A 17,787-nucleotide genomic window follows, 5' to 3' on the forward strand; every position below is an offset into this window, starting at 1 on the left:
GAAATCTTTCGGCCTTGTTAGAAATGCGAGAGTTACGTTAAATAACCAGACACATGTTGGATGGGAAAAAATAGGCAAAAAAACATGGGTATATGGATTGAAATGTTTATTACTAGCTAAGCATATGCTGATGTACTTAAAGTTATTTTTATTACTTACGTAAAGTATAGGGACTTAGCATTTAGTACAAGGGGAGTTTCAACGCAAGCATTCTTGTAAAATATAACAGCAATACAGTTTTATGAAACCTGTAATTGCTGTAATCTACGTTATTTTTACTGCTGTAAAATGACTGCAAATTGGAGAGGCTATCTCCTTGAAATGGGTTATGATGAAAATGTACCTATTATGATTATCTTTATGCAAATCCTTCCCTAACTGTGAGCTTCCTTTACCTGTACTTCAAATCCATGTGAGTTCACTTCCGTATATCTTTTGCTCAACATCAAAACCTTCTGTTTCAATACACTAAATTGCCAGTCACTCCAGTTGGGCTTAATCAGCAAAACAGACCTGGATTTGAAAAAAGACGGTAAAGTTGAATCAGAGTGGAGTAGTTACTGCAGGCAGTCCTGGAGGGTGATGAATTAAATGACCAAAGGTGACAGGCCATCTCTTAGAAGGACACTCTAGTAGGTACCATGAGGACACAAGCTACGTGATGAAAATGGTGCTTTGGCCATAACATGAATTGGTCTGGGGTGGGTAGATGTTGAGAATTACAAGTTGTCCAAAGGTTTTGCTTCTCAAGCATACAGGTTATTCTGCATCTCAAATACCTGAGATTCCAGGTAAGTCAGTACTCCTAGATGTAAAAGGAAAGACACTGAATATTCAGGTAGAAGATTCGGGACCAGACCTCTTGGGATGCATATTCACCTGCAATGTGTAACAACTTTTCAAGTGTCTTATGTACAATGTGGGGAAGGGATGTCCCGAAAGTTTCCTAGTGAACAAAACCTGATAAATGGAAACTGGCAAGATTGAAGGTATGTAAAGGCCCTTGATCATAGCACGGTGGCTGAGCACATGGGCTTTGGAACCAAATGAGCATCTGTGGTTCGAACTCTGACTATGCCACCTTTTGGCCATGACTTCTTCTGGAGTAGTTGTGAAAATCATAAGTGCTAATTTACGAAGAGCGCTTAGTACTGGACGTACACATTGAGCGTTCAATAAATGACTATACTACATGGTTGTGCAAACATTTGTCAGGGCTTTTGTAGGTTTACTCATCCCTGATCTTAATACTGTTTTCTTGGAGGGCTTAAATTTCTCATTTGTAAATTCTCCTACCACAAATATTCCTTCATCTTCCCTAGTCAACCATAGGAGGACATTATTATATTTTTCAAGAGTAGAAGTTTTTAAAAATCTGGCATGTATTAAATTTCTGAAGGTCACTGATAATTTAAGCTTGATGATTTCAAATCTGCCGCTTTGTAGTGGGTCTTGATATTGGGTCAGTTACCTTACTTCCGAATAGTTTCATGTTTGAAATGAGAACGACAGAATATCTACCCATAATATGTTCTGGGAATATTAAATGAGACCTAGTGTATGACACAGAAACATGCCACGCATGTGAGCTATTACTGATACTGCTGTTGGCTGCTATTGTTGTAATTATTCTTCCTAAATACATTCTTACCCACCTCTGGTATGATCACCGATGTTGTCTTTAGTTGACGGAACTTGAAGCAGAATTTTCTACAGAATTTTTAACAAAACAGTAATATATGCAAGATCTCAGGTCATGCTTTAAATTTTGAACATGATTCATTATGTTCATCACTTTATGCTCATAGAATATAATAACTCCAGTGTGAATGCAAATCTCATTTTGCGATGTGACCAAATTACCTCCAAGGACAACTGCTTTTAAAACTCCCAAATTTGATTCTTTCCAGGGGGAACTGTACGACTTCTCTTTTAAATCGCTTCACATTTTAATGATTCTTAATAGCAGATTTGGGCCATTTCATCCATAACATGTTACTCTTGCACCTGATGACCTAGGCTATTGAATCTGTGAAATGATAAACTACTAAGTAACCAGGACACCTTCACTTTGCACTACCTACTCCAGCTGAAGTTCTGACTTTATATGCAGTACGTATTCCCGTTTCATTTCCCGGTACAATGATGATCAAGGAATTCAGCGACTTGCTCAAGGTCACACCCCCAAGAAATGCACAGAGGCATAGAGTGTGGGTAGAGTGGCCACAGAGACTAACCTATATCAGTTAATTTCAAAACTACCTTTTATTTTGTCATGTTTACTCTCCTGTCAAAGGCTCTTCGAGAAAAAAAAGTTGCCTTCAGAGTTAGGACCCAAAATCTGTTTTTGGTCTGACGGAACTAGGCAGTGTTATGAACATCAGTACCGCTTTGGAAAAGTTTCTAGGTGGTCTGTCCTATTTCTCCTACAGTATCTGCTTTGATTCTTGGGTAGGAGTAGAAATAGGGGTAGATTGAAGGATGGTGAAAGTCTAAGGGAAAACTTCAGGTGTCGCATTACATATGTTTAGGATATTCCAGGACAGTTCCTTAGAAGAAAAGTTCTATTCTCCAGTGTTCTGAAGGAAACTAAACATTTGGTTGATACTGGTGGTTAACAGAGACTTCAAGCCAGCTTTAATTGCTATGACCTTTTATTAAGTCAATACCTAATCATATTTGGTATTGTTTACGGCAGAATCCAAGGATAACACAATTGTCTTGTTGAATTTCAGTTGTTGGGGCAATCGCAGGGACAAAAAGCTTTTAGTACTTAAATCTTTTTGTTTTTTCAAAACGTATGTCATTGGTACTTAGCATATATTCTTATTCAATCTTATTTCTGCTTTATAAGAAAACGGACACTTCTCCTCCTTATTCACGTTTTCCTTACGTTATTAGTATCCCCTCATCCTGAAAGTATATGCATAACAGTAATTAATAATTCTTGGTATGAATTGACTGGAAAGAGCATAGAATTCCATAGAGGTCTGGAATTAACTAGATGATATTCATGAAACATTTAGGTACACCTTAGCTGTTAAATAACACTGAAACGTCGACTGTTTTAAGTACTCTAGACATTTTTCCAGAAGAGTCGTTGCATACATAACCTTATTGAGGTTCACTTCTATAATAGGATTTCAAGAAGATTGAGGTCTAGCGAATTGTCCTTTTACGTTTTATTTTTTGTAAAAGTCAATTTTGTCTAGGAGTAGCAAAATGTTTTGTCTGTTACTTGGAAAATTTACTAAGATCTACTTGGGTGTATTGAAAATCTGACAGTACAATTAAAAAGTATGGAGGGTTATCAGGCCAAGAAGAATAATGTGGGTGCACAAATACCTTCTATTTTGTTACATTTGCCCTAAAAGCTAAGTCTGTGGGAAGGAAAGAGCGGACATGAAGTCGGAAGACCAGGTAGCTGTGACTTAAGGCCCCTTACTTTTTTGGCCTCTTGAAATACACTTTGTTTCCTGAAACAACATTACTGAGGTGTGAGAATTGAGTGAGATAATGTTTCTGGAAGTGTTTTAGAATTTTAAGGCTCTATAAAAATGGTACATGTGAATGATGCTATTACCACAGGTGTTAACATGGAAACTTTCAATGCGAGAATTTTAAATGTGAAAGTCTTTCCAATCTTTTAATAAAAAAAAAACTCCAAAGTTAAGGATTTTTAGTGGGCTTGACATCACACTTAGAAGCTTGAAGTAACTTGTGTTTTTCATGGACAGAACATGTGCATTCACAGTAAAGAGTAAATACTGACATTCAGTATTTTATTTTTGTTAAATAATACCCATGCTGGATTATTGAGTCATGAAGATTTGGAGATCCCTGGCACTGGTATCAGAGAAATTTTAAGCAAGGAAGAATTAAGATTCTATAATTTTAGCAGTTCTAAAGAAGTCAGTTAGAATTATGTATATTCCATAATACAAATTAGACACTGGAGTGAATTCATTAGCATGTGTGATTAGGAAAGATAATTTATAAGAAGCATCCGTTTGCCTGTAAAAACTGTGTTTCTCGACTAGAGCTGTGGGCTTGTCCATTTCTCTTTGGGTTCTAACACATACCACCCCCTGTGATAAGAGGCTTTGTTAATAGGTGCAGATCCATTAAGGACAGTCAGGCCGTCTTGATGAATTGACTTACCACCGAAATGTCTCTGTTTACCCTTGTTATATCTCTTGTTCTAAAATCTTGTCCTTACTGAAGCTATTCCGGCTTTCTTTGTATTAGTGCCTGCACAGTGTGTCCAATTTCCATCTTGCTTACTTTTCAAGTTTCACTTAAATGCTTCCACATGATGCTATTTTCTCCATGCCTCCACTCATGCCCCTTCTATCCCATCCATAGACTCTGCGTGTCAGTGAATGGAACACTACCCACTCAGTTGCTCAGGACAGAAACCAGGGAAATAGCTCGATTCCTCTTCTCATCGGTCAAACATAGCCTAGTGATCCTCAAGAAAATGTCACAAATTTATCCACTTTTTTTCCATATCTGTAGCATGAACCTCAAGAGGTCAAAATCTTCACTACTTTAGAGTGCCTGACTTCTCTCCTAGCTCCCACCCCTGCCTCCCTTCACTCCACGGCTGGCACGGCAGCCAAGGACGATCTTAGCATACGTTCCATCATTACCCTGTTGAATCCCTGCAGCCTCTCCCGTTGCACTCAGAGTAAACTCTGAACTCTGACCCGGACCTAGAAGTCCCCATATGATTGGTGTCCTAACCCCCTCTCTAAACCCATCTCTCCCTGTGGACCACCCAGCTTTGGTTCCACCTGGCCTTTCCATTTCTTGATTCTTACAAGTTTTGTTTTTTGTTTTTTTCCTGTTTGGTGCCCCCGCTGTTGCATCTCACTGGAATAAATTTACCTCAGCACTTGGCATTGTTAGCATTTAAACTGAGACAGCATGCATGCTAAAGAGATCGCTCTTCATTACTTCACCCTCTCAACAAATATTGGTTCAGTGAATGCTAGATGCCAGACGCTGAGCTCCATGCCGAGAATAAATTGCAAAGTCTAAAGATGTTTGGTCTTTGCCTCTCAAGGAGTTTACAAATCCATGAGGAAGACAGACATCATTCAATGCAAGTGCAAATATTCACTGAGGGAAGTCCCATAAAGAAGGTGAGCACAACTCTCTATGAAACCCATAGTAAAACTGAAAGAGACTGAAGTTGTAAATAGGCTTCTGTGAAGGGTTCTTTGACCGTGATCTGAAAGGGGGGTAAGAGTAAAATGATACTCTGATTAATTATACTCTTAGAAATTCAGTAGAAAGAAAAAGCAAATGAATGGAAACTTTAGCTCCTATATAGGACTGTTAACAAGATACTTTATGGCCATTTTGATTAGACTCATCACTATTAGTAACTAGTTACAACTATCAATTTTTTACAATCTGACTCTGTATCTAAAAGCAAAATTATGGGTTTATTTTTTCCAATGGAGAAAAATGATATTTTGTGCACTGTGAGATAAAAAAAAAAATAAGAAAAGTTTAGTGGCAAGTTTTTTTTTTTTAAATAAACTTCTTACTGCTTTTCGTAAGCTTAGTAAAATGAAAACGGATTTACATGGCCGTAAAGATTATCTTTTTTTTTTTTTTTTTTTTAAATTTTTTTTTCAACGTTTTTTATTTATTTTTGGGACAGAGAGACACAGAGCATGAACGGGGGAGGGGCAGAGAGAGAGGGAGACACAGAATCGGAAACAGGCTCCAGGCTCCGAGCCATCAGCCCAGAGCCTGACGCGGGGCTCGAACTCACGGACCGCGAGATCGTGACCTGGCTGAAGTCGGACGCTTAACCGACTGCGCCACCCAGGCGCCCCAAGATTATCTTAATGAAAACAAATGCTTGAATTTCCAAAAACATATCTCTTGGGTCTCATCCCAATATCTCAACCCAGTTCAACTCTTGTTTTGAACTGGTCTTGAACCTAGAGGCATAATGGGCCAATATAAGGGACAGGACATATTCTGGATCCCTTTCTTGGTCTGTCATCTCAAATGGTCTGGGTTGAACGTAAACCCAGTAATCGAATTAGAGCTATGACCTTTCATACATTCCATCAAATTGACTGACATGTAAGAACCTGCTCTTAGTCCCATTCTCCTTTTGTCCTTCCAGCTGTGCTGAAATTAATATTCTCATCTACAAAGTTCTTTCTGCCTACCTAAAGCCATATCACGCTCACATCGTGTATCACTCAACTGTTGATGGTTAACAAACCACCCCAGATTTAATGGCTGAATACGACAACCATTTACTTAACTCCAGTTTCTGCTGCTCTGGGTGAGGTTCTGCTGATCTTAGGTTAGTCATGGATTTGAGATCAGCTAGAGAGTCAGCTGGGAACTGCTAGTCCTTAGACTGCATCACTAACAGATCTGGCAGTTGGCTGGTAACTGGGACCATGTACTTCTCAACTCTAGCTGGATGGCCTCAGCCTCTTTTCAGGGACACTGGGTATTGAAAGGATCGAGAGGAAAAGGACCAGTGCACAGTCACTGTTCAAGACTCTGCTCATAACACTTCTGCTGCTGTTGCACTGGCCAAAGCAACAGACGTTTGGAGGGGAGGATCTGTGACCTCACTATGAATACAGAGAAGGACAGAACTTGTGGTTATTTTGATAACTGACCACATCCTCAGATTAAACAGCAAACAAAAAACTCCTATCCTTTGAGTCCCTAAATCAATGCCACCCATTCATGAAAAACACCGTTTCTAACTGACTACATACGTGAATTTCATGTCTTCATCTGTAACAATTTAAGCATCAATTGACATTTTTAGTGTTAGCAGATGAATGCCATTTTCATACAAGTTGATGGAAAGAAACGGGATAACTCAAGTTCTTGATGGAGCAACTTGAAACGCGTGGATTTCCTTTGATTTCTGAATTTCCTGATGTTGCTGCTGAAGCATCGCCCTATTACTTTATGTAGCCAACGCGTCCTTCTGCTGTGATGATGGTTGGAAGCTTCTTGACCTCGGTCTGCAAAAGTGTTGGCAAAAAGCCCCTAATCTGCCTTCGGGGAAGTGTCTTCACAGCTTCAAGTCCTACAGGCGAACATCAAATTGCATCTTACAAAGGATCAACTCTGTAGGCATATAAAATGCAAAAGAGTGCAGCGGTTTCCCTGTCTTCTTGGGGCAGGCTGGGCAAGAGGCCTGAAATTAAAGCGATTACAATCACTAAAACACCATTTCTCACTTTCACACCTGCCTCTGAGTCAGGAGCTTAAGAATGCTTTCTAAAACATGTTCCTTTGAGTTTTCACTTTCTCTAACTAATGGAAATTTGCAGTAGTACTATATCCTAGTGCTACTCCAAGTCTTTATTGGTCCTTTGATTTTTATTTTCCCCCCAAAGAAAACCAGGGGGTGGGGCGCCTCGGCAGTTCAGGGGGTTAAATGTCCAACTTCAGCTCAGGTCATGATCTCCTGGGTCGTGAGTTCGAGCCCCACGTCAGGCTCTGTGCTGACAGCTCAGAGCCTGGAGTCAATTTTGTAGTCTGTCTCCCTCTCTGCCCCTTCCCTGTTCACATTGTGTTTCTCTGTCTCAAAAATAAACATTAAAAAAATGTTTTTAAATAAAAAAGCCATGAAGAAATAAATCTGAATACGACTGAGCGAGCCACCCTGGCACCCCCGAAGAAAATAGATAACCATTAAAAAGTTTAAAAAAATTATTTTTGAGAGACAAAGTGCAAGGAGGGGGGCAGGGGTAGAAAGAGAGGGAGACCCAGAATCTGAAGCAGGCCCCAGACTCTGAGCTGTCAGCACAGAGCCCTATGCGGGGCTCAAACCCACAAGCTATGAGATAATGATCTGAGCTGAAGTCAGAAGCCCAGCCAACTGAGCCACCCAGGTGCCCCAGAAAATAGCACTTTAATAAAAAAAAGTTCAAAAGCTTACAGTATTTTATTTCAACTGTTACCATATACTACATTTGAAAATTACATACTACACTGATCAAGATAGTGTGGAGTTCAAGTATATTTATATAGGCCAATGAAAAAAAAAAAGTCTGCGAATATGGTGAATTGACTTCTGATGGATGAGCCAAAGTAATTTCATACAGATTTGCTACTGTTTTCAACAAATGACGCTGGAAGAATTGGATATCCATATGGAAAAAAGTAAACCCCAATCATTGCATCACCTATAAAGAAAATCAATTCAATCTGGATGATAGACATACAATCCATAACATGTGAAAGAAAGTAAAAGATTATTTTTGGGACTTTAGCTGAGGCAAAAAGCACTTATAAGAAGGAAAACAAATGATAAATTAGACTTGTAAAAATTAAGATCTATTGTTCTTCATAATACATTGCTTAGGAAATTAAAAGACACGACACAGACTGGGAAAACCTATGTAAAAGAGATACAATGTTGTGCTTAGTATACATATGAACTCGACAACTTAACCTAGTTATTTGAGTAGACATTTCACTCTAGAATATGTAAGAAATGGCAAATGAACTCATGAAGAGATGCTCCACATCTTTAGATACATGTGAATGGAAACCTCAGATGAAATCACACCCAGTGGGATGAGTAAAAGGAAAGCCTGACAATAACACATGCTGGGAAGGGGGCAGAGCGATGTAAATCTCGTACCTTCCAAGTGCAAATGTATGACTGCTTTGTGCAACAATTTATCAAGTAAAGCAAGCACTTTCCTTGTGTCTCAGGACTAGGTATCTCTCAAAAGAAATAAAAACACAAGTGGACACAAAGTCTTGGTTTCAGGTGTTCTTGGAAGCTTTATAACAAAAACTGGAAATACCGCCAGTAAACAAACTGTAGAAGAGGGATAGAATGAGATGCTCTCAGCTTCTGTAAAGGAACAGATTATTAATTCACAGATCTTCGTACAGCTCAACTTCGTTTTACAAAACGAAAGAAGCCAAGCACAAAGCATCTCATACTGTACGATTCTGCTGATAGAAAACTCTGGGACAGGCAAACTGCAGGGACAGAAAGCGGAACCATGATCTACGGTGATGGAGAGTGGGGTGGGAGTATCAGGTACCACGGGCACAAGGGAACTTTCTGAGGTGCAAAGGATATTCTATATACTGATCGAGTGGTGTCGATACAAAAGCATCTGTTTTCCCAAATACTAAGCTGTACATGATTTTATTGTACATTTATTTTATTATATTTCATTGAAGCACAGATAGAAATACTTGATTTTCTACAGAGACCAGAAGCATGGTTCATTATATTTACAATCTTGAGCGACATGTATTACTGGATTTCCAGATTGAATCAAAAATTCCAGAATTTAAAAGCTCTTGATTGCTTATAACTTTGAAGAGGGAAAAACATTGGACAAATACAATTGTTGGAAAACATTGGGTTTCCTGCATAAAATATTCATGAAAAAATGTTTCAGAGTGTCTATTTCATTCCCAGCTACCTCCTCTCTTTGCTACGTAATACCTAGAATCGAGGGATGTCCTAACCGGTAAAATATAGAATGTTCTTGTAACAGGTTTTGAATTCTCATTATTATTTTCAATTATTGAACTGAATTAGTTTAGTATTTTCCTCAGATGGCCTATTGTTCCACTCTGGCTCTTCTTGGAATGCTCAAAAGCTGTGTTCGGTGTCCAGATGGATATTATCAGCTTTGGAAATCATTAGTATCCTCTCTTAGAGTCTGATTTTAAAGTGAGTGTGATCTGGGGGCTGGAGGCTACTTGAAGTTGGAAGTTGCTAGTGATAAACTCTCAAGGAGTTCATCTCCAACTCCAGGAGGAGTCTTGTTTTTCCACCATAATTAAAAGGACAGGACCAATTGCTTCCATCCCCAGACTTGGAGCTGCTGGGTATTGTGCCACAGTTGCTTCCCACTTTCAATGATTGAGTGCTTTCAACCATGAACACTAAGCTTAGTCACTGGTAAAATCCTGATGCTACATCATAATACTTATAAATATGTAATATTTCTTATGGCTAACACAGATTGAGCCTGTGTAAATTATTTCCACTAACTTATGTTAATACTCATAGATTTATAAGCTTACAGTGAATACAAACGCTGACAATATGAAGAATTGATTTTCTACATTGAAAATGATTTCTGGGGATGCCTGGGGGCTCAGTTGGTTAAGCCTCCAGCTTCGGCTTAGGTCATAATCTCATGGCTCATGAGTTAAAGCCCCGTGTCGTCGGGCTCTGTGCTGACAGCTCAGAGTCTGGAGCCTGCTTTGGATTCTGTGTCTCTCTCTTTTCTGCCCCACCCCCACTCATGCTCTGTTTCTCTCTCTCTGAAAAATGAATAAACATTAAAAAATTTTAAAAAATGATTTCTGTATTCAACTGCATAATCCTCAAACTGAGATAAGAAAACAGTATTGATACAGGTTTTTAAAATACTTTTCTTTTATGAATGATGACAAAGTTAATAACCATTTTTAAAATTGTATCTAGTGCTGTTTGTTCAAAAATATCCACTTTTCCATCCTAAAGTCCTAGAATTAAAAGTGTTAAAAAGTTTATTTTAGGCTCCAGAAGAGCTTCATTAAATTTCATAATGTGTAATAGATACAAGGAGAGGAATGGTTCTGGTAATTACTTTTTTTAAACATCTGAGAATCATTGGTTATTTCCATCATCAGTCTTCTATTTCATTCTTATGAGGTTGTTTTTTTGCAGTGGTATTGTTTGTGTGCGTGTGTGCATGTGTGTGTGTAAAATTTAATTAGGGTTTCTACCACAGATTTTTTTTAGAGCTTGGAAAGGGCAACTTTAATTCATTATAAATGAGGGCAAGAATGAATTAAAATCATAGCTGTTGGTTGTGTTTACAGGAGAGAAAATGGAGGAGACTTAGACCCATTGATGATGAAGTCCCACGTTTGATAGATCTCCTGCTGGCTTCATGTATTTGCCTCCTACTCTCTTTAGCTACTACTTTGGCTAAGAAGAGAGTCAGAATGTACTGTGGGGGTGTGTTCAAGAGAACAAGAGGATTGTAAGCTTCTCCAGACTATGACAGGCTATTGCATTTATTGAGCTATAATAAAAGAATAAATATATTTAATTCAAACAAACCTTGAAAAAGTATGTCCCGTATAGCTGTTCATTTTGAATGCATCTAGAAAGAAAAACAGAGCTCATCAAAGAGGCATTCTCTTCCACATTTTGAGTTGTTGGGGTCACTTCCCCTAGCCCACCAGCTAAAATGCCACAAGCAGCTCTAAAATCATGGGAGGGACAAACAATGGAAATAGGAGCAATAATACTCTATCTCGCTCTTTCCCATAACTGCCACCTTTCAAAGCATGCTGTGTTTAGGGGGGAGTGCCCCTAGGGCTTTTTACCGTGTTGCCATTATTTTTTTTGGAAAGTGTTCCTTCTGGAATTGAACTAATACTTGATAATGGAATTCTTACCCAGAAATGTTCATGGCAAAGACAAGGCTGAAAGTAGAAGGGAGAAGAGACCAGAGACGGGTCACGTTCCCTCTGGGGATTCCCAGGCTGAGACCACAGAAGGGGTGGACGCATGTGCCTCAGAATTGAAGGGGAAGAAGGTAAAGATGGAGGTGGATTGAGTGGGAGGTGCTGAAAGTTCGTCCAGCTGCTGCGCAGTTCTGTTTCTGAAGTTCAAATGTGATTATCCTACTTGGGAACTTTCAGCGGCTACTGTCTGAAGTATGGAAATCAGACAGGGATGTAAGGACACAAATGGCCCATCTCTCTTCTCCTCTTCGTTCTCCTTTTATTCTGTCCCTTGAAATGCTGCACCTTTGATTTAATCGAGCCTTCACAAAATCTCTTTCCCTACCTTGTGTTCCGGTTGATTTCTATCAAAATCTTCAGACTTGGTGGAAATATGTCCATCTTTCCATAACAATCTATGATAGCTACCTATAAGAGGTAAAATCAGTTTCTCCTCCTGGGACCTTCCATGTGATTTATTAACACATTTCACGTGCTAGGTTTATTTGTTTTGGTTTCCAAACTGGACCGTGCACTCCTTGGTCTTTTTTTAGTCTTTGCATTCTTAGCACTTAGAGCAAAGTTAGATACTCACTGAATGTTTAAATTTGATCATACAGAAGAAAATAAGATGATACAGCACCGTGTTTAAAAAAAGAAACTCAGAAGAGCATTATAGGTTATCAGTGTTCTTTGCTGTTCCACAGATGATGCATTCATAACTTTAAATTTTTATAACAACAGTAACTATTAGTGAAGCAATCAGATGTTAGGAATTTTGTTAAAACACAAAAAAGACTCTGAAATATACCTTGATAAAAAATTCAATACTATCTTAATCAGAAGCTCTGTAAAATAGTTTTGATATTAATAATGAATATAAGATACTTTGAGACCTAAACATAAACGTTTAAGATATAATATCTTTACTTAGGCAGGTAAATACACTGAGGTTTTATTATTGAAATATAGTGGCTTATATTGATGGCCTTTCTTAATGAACTTGCAAATTGAAAATGACATTTTTGAAAAATAAAGAAAACAGACCTTGCTCTCTTACCAGTTTTCTTGGCCTCAAGATGGAACTTTAGTATCGTCCATGAAAGCCTTTGTGACTATATTCTGTGGATACCCTTGGAATGCAACCACACTCTGCGTACTCATTGTAGTTTCAAGACGCTCATTGAGAATTGGCTTAATGCATTGTTTTAAATTTTGCCTGCACATGAATTGGGCTTGATTTTTGTATGTTACAATTTTCAGATTTCCTCCTGTCTTTCACACAGTGTAGTTTTATGGCTCAGTTGCTCATATCTTAGTAACGCTTAGGCTCCATAATGATTTGGAAATTGTGCTGTGTGAAGCGGTAGAAATGCCCTGAATTTTCCTTTGAACGACGGATGGCAAGGCCATCAAAGAAATGTTACCTTAGTGATGTCTGAGATAAAAAGAATCTTGGGAAGTATTGGAGCCATTGACCATGTCAGGATGCTAGGATAGGTTTTCTTTTTAACCAGGGCTTTCCTTTTTAATACCACTTGCTCATAAGTAGAGAGCTATTCCTTTTTCAAAGACAACTCTTAGTTCTTGTTATATATTTTAGTCACTGTTCTACATGATCCCAACTGAAACAACTGTCAAAGTTGGTGTTTGATCATCTGTGGGATCAATTTCTAATTACTCTTCAGCTGTTTCCCCTCCATCCTATCTCTGCACTTGGAGAGAGGGAGAAAAAGAGATTGTGAAGTGGGAATCAAATCAGAGGTGAGTAGCGAGTATGCAATTCACTGTAGGGGGAGCTTGTTAACTTGCTGACTTGTTAGTATCAGTAAGTACAGTGAAAGAATTATTCATGAAAAACTGACCTTGGAGCCCTGGGAAACAGATTTTCCCTCCAATCCTTTCAATCTCAACTTCAGGAGCGTAAAATAGAGGAAGAAATAGACTCCTTTATTTTTTAGATGATATAGGAAACTACATTGAGTACATTTGCAATGGCAATTACGTGCCATGGTGTCTTAACAAATATATATGCTACTACTTTAATACGATGGCCACGCCTCTCTTTTCACGTGATGTTATGATTGGGCATGGCCCGTCCAGTGTTGTTAGAGCAAACCAGTCCGAGTAAGCAGACTGTATGATTCTGAAAGATGGTACCAGATGACGACGGTTAAGCCCGTGAATGTGTCCGTGGCAGAGGTCAAATGGCAAGGGATGAACAGGCATCCTGAGAGGTGATGGAGCAGAGCAGCAAGGAATCTAAGGTCAATAGTGTGACTCTGATCCTGTGTACAAAACAGAAAAGTGTAAACGTGTACCTTATTTCCGACGCTCTTTCAAATTTTGTATATAAAGAGTAAAACTGGGAAAGTGTCATGTCCGCTTACGGTAGCTCATGTCTCGGGTATCTCCGTGTAGACCTAGCCAGTAGGCTTGAGTTAGGTCATGCAGTAAGATCAGTGGGGTAGGAGAGGGATTGGTAGTAGAAAATGCACCCCCCCCCCCAAATTTTTTAAACGCACTGAATCCCTAGAAGGGGGGTGCGGGTGGCAATAAACAAGATCCCCATCCTACATAAACTGGAACCTCGGCAGGGATATGGACAAGGGGGAAAAAGTAATGGATCTACTGACCAAATTGTGGTACAGGGTAACCAACAGGGCTTAGAAAAGGTTGATCCTGATCATTTAATCATCTCTGGGCCACAGGGTAGAGCCAGAACTCGATAAACGTTCAGCTCTAGTGCCTTCCGTCCCTCCTGGCGTATCAGGATGTGGCTGCAGCCAGGCACATAGAATGCAGTGGCAGAGGGCTGTGCAGAGGCTGACTCTGTTCAAAACTGAGCTGTGTCGGTGCTGTATTTTGTCCTTGGAGACCCTCTCTGTTAATCCATGGTGCTCCAGGGCACAGTCATAACAGGGGAGCGAAGTGCAGTTTCGAGGCTATCTCCAAGGAAGACTTTGCCGGAGTGGAAGTTGAAGCAGGACCGTTACTTACCCCAGTGCCCCCCAGTCTTGCCTGATTGCGGTCTTCCTCATCTACCCTGTAAAAGCACTTGATCACAGGAAGGGAGCTATTAAAGGCCAGAGACACTGCTCTACTGTATTGTATGCCTGTGCCTAGTGACTAAAACTTGTGATATCTTGATATCCAATATAGAATTTGAATACGTCGTTATGTATTATGATACCTACGTGAGATTGTTATTTTTATTGCTTTCACAATGCACAGTGCTATATAATACATAGACAAATAAACATGGGCTGCCCAAACTGATGAGAAATATTTAGAGGAGAATGTCAATATGATGGATTCTGTTGGGCACAGAAGATGTGCTGCTTTTGATTTCCCTTTAATCAATCCTATTTTCAACTAGTAGAAACAGAAAGTCCTAGATAGCAATAGAAGATTGAAAAAAAAAATTTTTTTGGCCGTTCTTCCCTGTTTTTCCTTACATGTTTCTACCAAGAGCCTATGATAGAGTTATGAGTACTATGTTCAACAGTGACAGATCTCAATCATTCTAGGAGCTGCTTAGCCCATCACGTAAGAATTATCCATTCAGCCATTTATCCATTTGATCAATATTTATTGATCACTTACCTTGTGCCTAATATTGTGCTGCTTCACACAGTATTGAATACAGTGAATATGAAGTATATTTCAAAGGTTTGTGTATTTTCATTTTTCCTTAACATTTGATAACTGGGATGAATTCAGTTTCATTAGTTAAGTTTGAAAATCACTTTATTTTAAAGTCAATTCACTGTCAGATTGATTTAAGAGGTATAATTACAATAAATTCGGTAATTATAAGCATAATAAATAGCATTCAATGCACAATACCTAAGAGATTATGACTTTTCCCTTGTCTGCTTCAACAAAGAATTTGTGGAAATGCACTGTCATAAAGTTCCTGTAAAAAAGGTGAAGCTCGTTAAGAGAGGAAAGAAATTACCAGATGCCAAGGATGTTTGTTAGGGCAAGTGAGCATTTCACATTTCATTGTTAAATGTCTAGATAGTAGCATGGTAGTCTGTAGAGTCCGTATTATTAACAGTATATAGATAACAGCAAAAATAATAATGATAAATGTAACAAACTTACCTTATGCCAGGTACTACTCTAAGTGCATCACATATGCAATAGAACTCCATTCTTAACTACGATACCCATTTTGCAGATCAGGAAATTGTAACGAAGTAGTTAGTCTAGCTAGTAAGGGATAGAATTGGGAGGCTACCCCAGTGGTTTGATTCCAGGTTTGGCACTCATAAGCCCTCTCTCAAATTATTAAGTTAATGCCTCTATTATGGATAATATGAACATCGTGGAGAATGAATTTTAATTCCCCAAATTTACTTTTTGGGAAAAAATACAGATATTGTTCTTTAGATAAATGTTTCCTATATTGTCCCTCTGTAAGCTGTGAAGGAATAGCAATGTTTTAAATTATTGAAATTGGTACATTTTATTTCTGTAGACATTGGGTCTTCCATTATCTCTTATCAACTAGCCTTCCATATTTTTTTTCTTTTGACCACACTCCTATGCTATAGCACACTAAGATAATTGGCTACATTTTAGGTCCTAATCCCTCTGAGCCTTTGTTTTCTGGATGTCCTCATTTACTCATTTGAAGAACATTTGTTAGGTGTTTGTTTTATCCAGATACTAGGCTAAGTGCTGGGGAAAGAAGGGGAAGTAAGACCAACAAATCTGGTTCTTGGCCCTAAGAAACTTTTATCTTAGAGGGAGATACCTGCTGTAAATCACTGTTACATAATTAATATTTCCATTACAGTTCTAGAAATCCCATGAGATTGTAATGTCAAGCAAGTTTATGTAGTAGGGGATTTAGGAAGCCTTCTTGGAGGAAGTAATAATCTGAGTTGAGAAATAAATGACAGTATCACAAATGAGAAATTTGCAATTTGGGGCATTTACAGAGGTTCATGCAATCTTATGAAGTCTTCAAAGCATTACTTGGTTTATAATTCCAGATGGCCCTTTTCAGATCACGGTGCGTTATTACGTAGCATGAGGTGCCTTCCAGGCATAGTTTCTAGACATTGGAAGCTGCTTACCCAACCCTGCATCAATTTCATGTCAACTTGCTCAGAATTCAGTTAAAGCTCAGGGATTTCAAAAATCAGCTTCCAATTGTTTTTTTTTTTTTATTGGAGGCTTTGCCCCATTTGCATCTGCATGAGGAAGATAGGTCTCTCTCTAGCCTACAAAGAGTCCTTCTCTCTCTGTCTACTCCTGTGAGGACTGTAAATCTAGGAGCTGGTTTCTGAAACTGCTCTCCCCATCTCTGGCCCCATGGTGGGGATGGTTGGCCATCTGGGCTGCAGACTTTCTCTAACAGACCCACTTGGATCCATCACAGAAGTCTTGTTGAGTACGGCTCCCATGAAGTTCTAGTCACTTGGTTTTCACTTTCTTTACTGCATGTCCCTGCAGCATGCTCACTAACCATTTTTAAGGCCTAACCTTTGGTGAAATTCAACTTGTTACCAGTTCTTTTTCAATTTACAATAATGGTAAATGCCATCAATTCAGGAGCCCACATGCTGGCTGTCTTCTTGCTCTCACAGTTCCCAATTGATTATCTCTCTTTTGGTTCAGAGGAAAACCTGGCGAATTTCTTAGCTCAGATAGGCTTCTAGCCAGAGCCCATTTGCAGAAGAGAAATCATTACCATCTTGGGCTGATGAATGATCAATCTCGTTGTTTCCAGTTAAGTTTTCTCTGACGAGGATAAGCTTTTACAATCAGTTTTACGTAATTAAAATATTCTGACTGACCAGGATGCACTTCTCTTCTACTGCTGCATGGCTGACTCCTTCTGTTCCTTTAAGTCCTCCTTCTCAAAGATATCTGCTCAGGCCGCCATATTTAATGTTACACCTTACATCAACTCTCATTGCTCAGCACTTTGTACCAGCTAACCCAGCTCTATTTTTTTTTTCTTTATTCCATAGCACACGTCCCTTTCCAACCTACTAGTGAAGTTACTTATTCATTATATCTACCGCTTGCTGTCTGTCTTCTGATACTAGAGTGTAAGCTCCATATGGAACTTGTCTTGTGTTATTTTATCGATGTAGGCCGAGCACCATGAACATTACAATCGACAAATATTTGCTAGATGATTGAATACAACATACAGAAAATAATAGAGGCATCCTTCGTCAGCTGAAGAATAAGTGGGCATTTTTAATAACCTTTGGAACCACAGGAGGGAAGTGAAGTGACATGTGGAAAAGCAAAGCTTAAATGAGTTTGTGTGTG

General features: G+C 38.9%; 1 protein-coding gene across 4 annotated transcripts in view; it reads left to right on the top strand.

Moving 5' to 3' along the window:
- Nucleotides 1-17,787, top strand: part of DLGAP1 (DLG associated protein 1) — an 892,830-nt gene that overhangs the window by 121,581 nt on the left and 753,462 nt on the right. The gene's annotated exons all lie outside the window — the stretch shown is intronic.

Source organism: Panthera onca, chromosome D3 (assembly GCF_046562875.1).
Source record: "Panthera onca isolate mPanOnc1 chromosome D3, mPanOnc1 haplotype 2, whole genome shotgun sequence".
NCBI lineage: Eukaryota > Metazoa > Chordata > Mammalia > Carnivora > Felidae > Panthera > Panthera onca.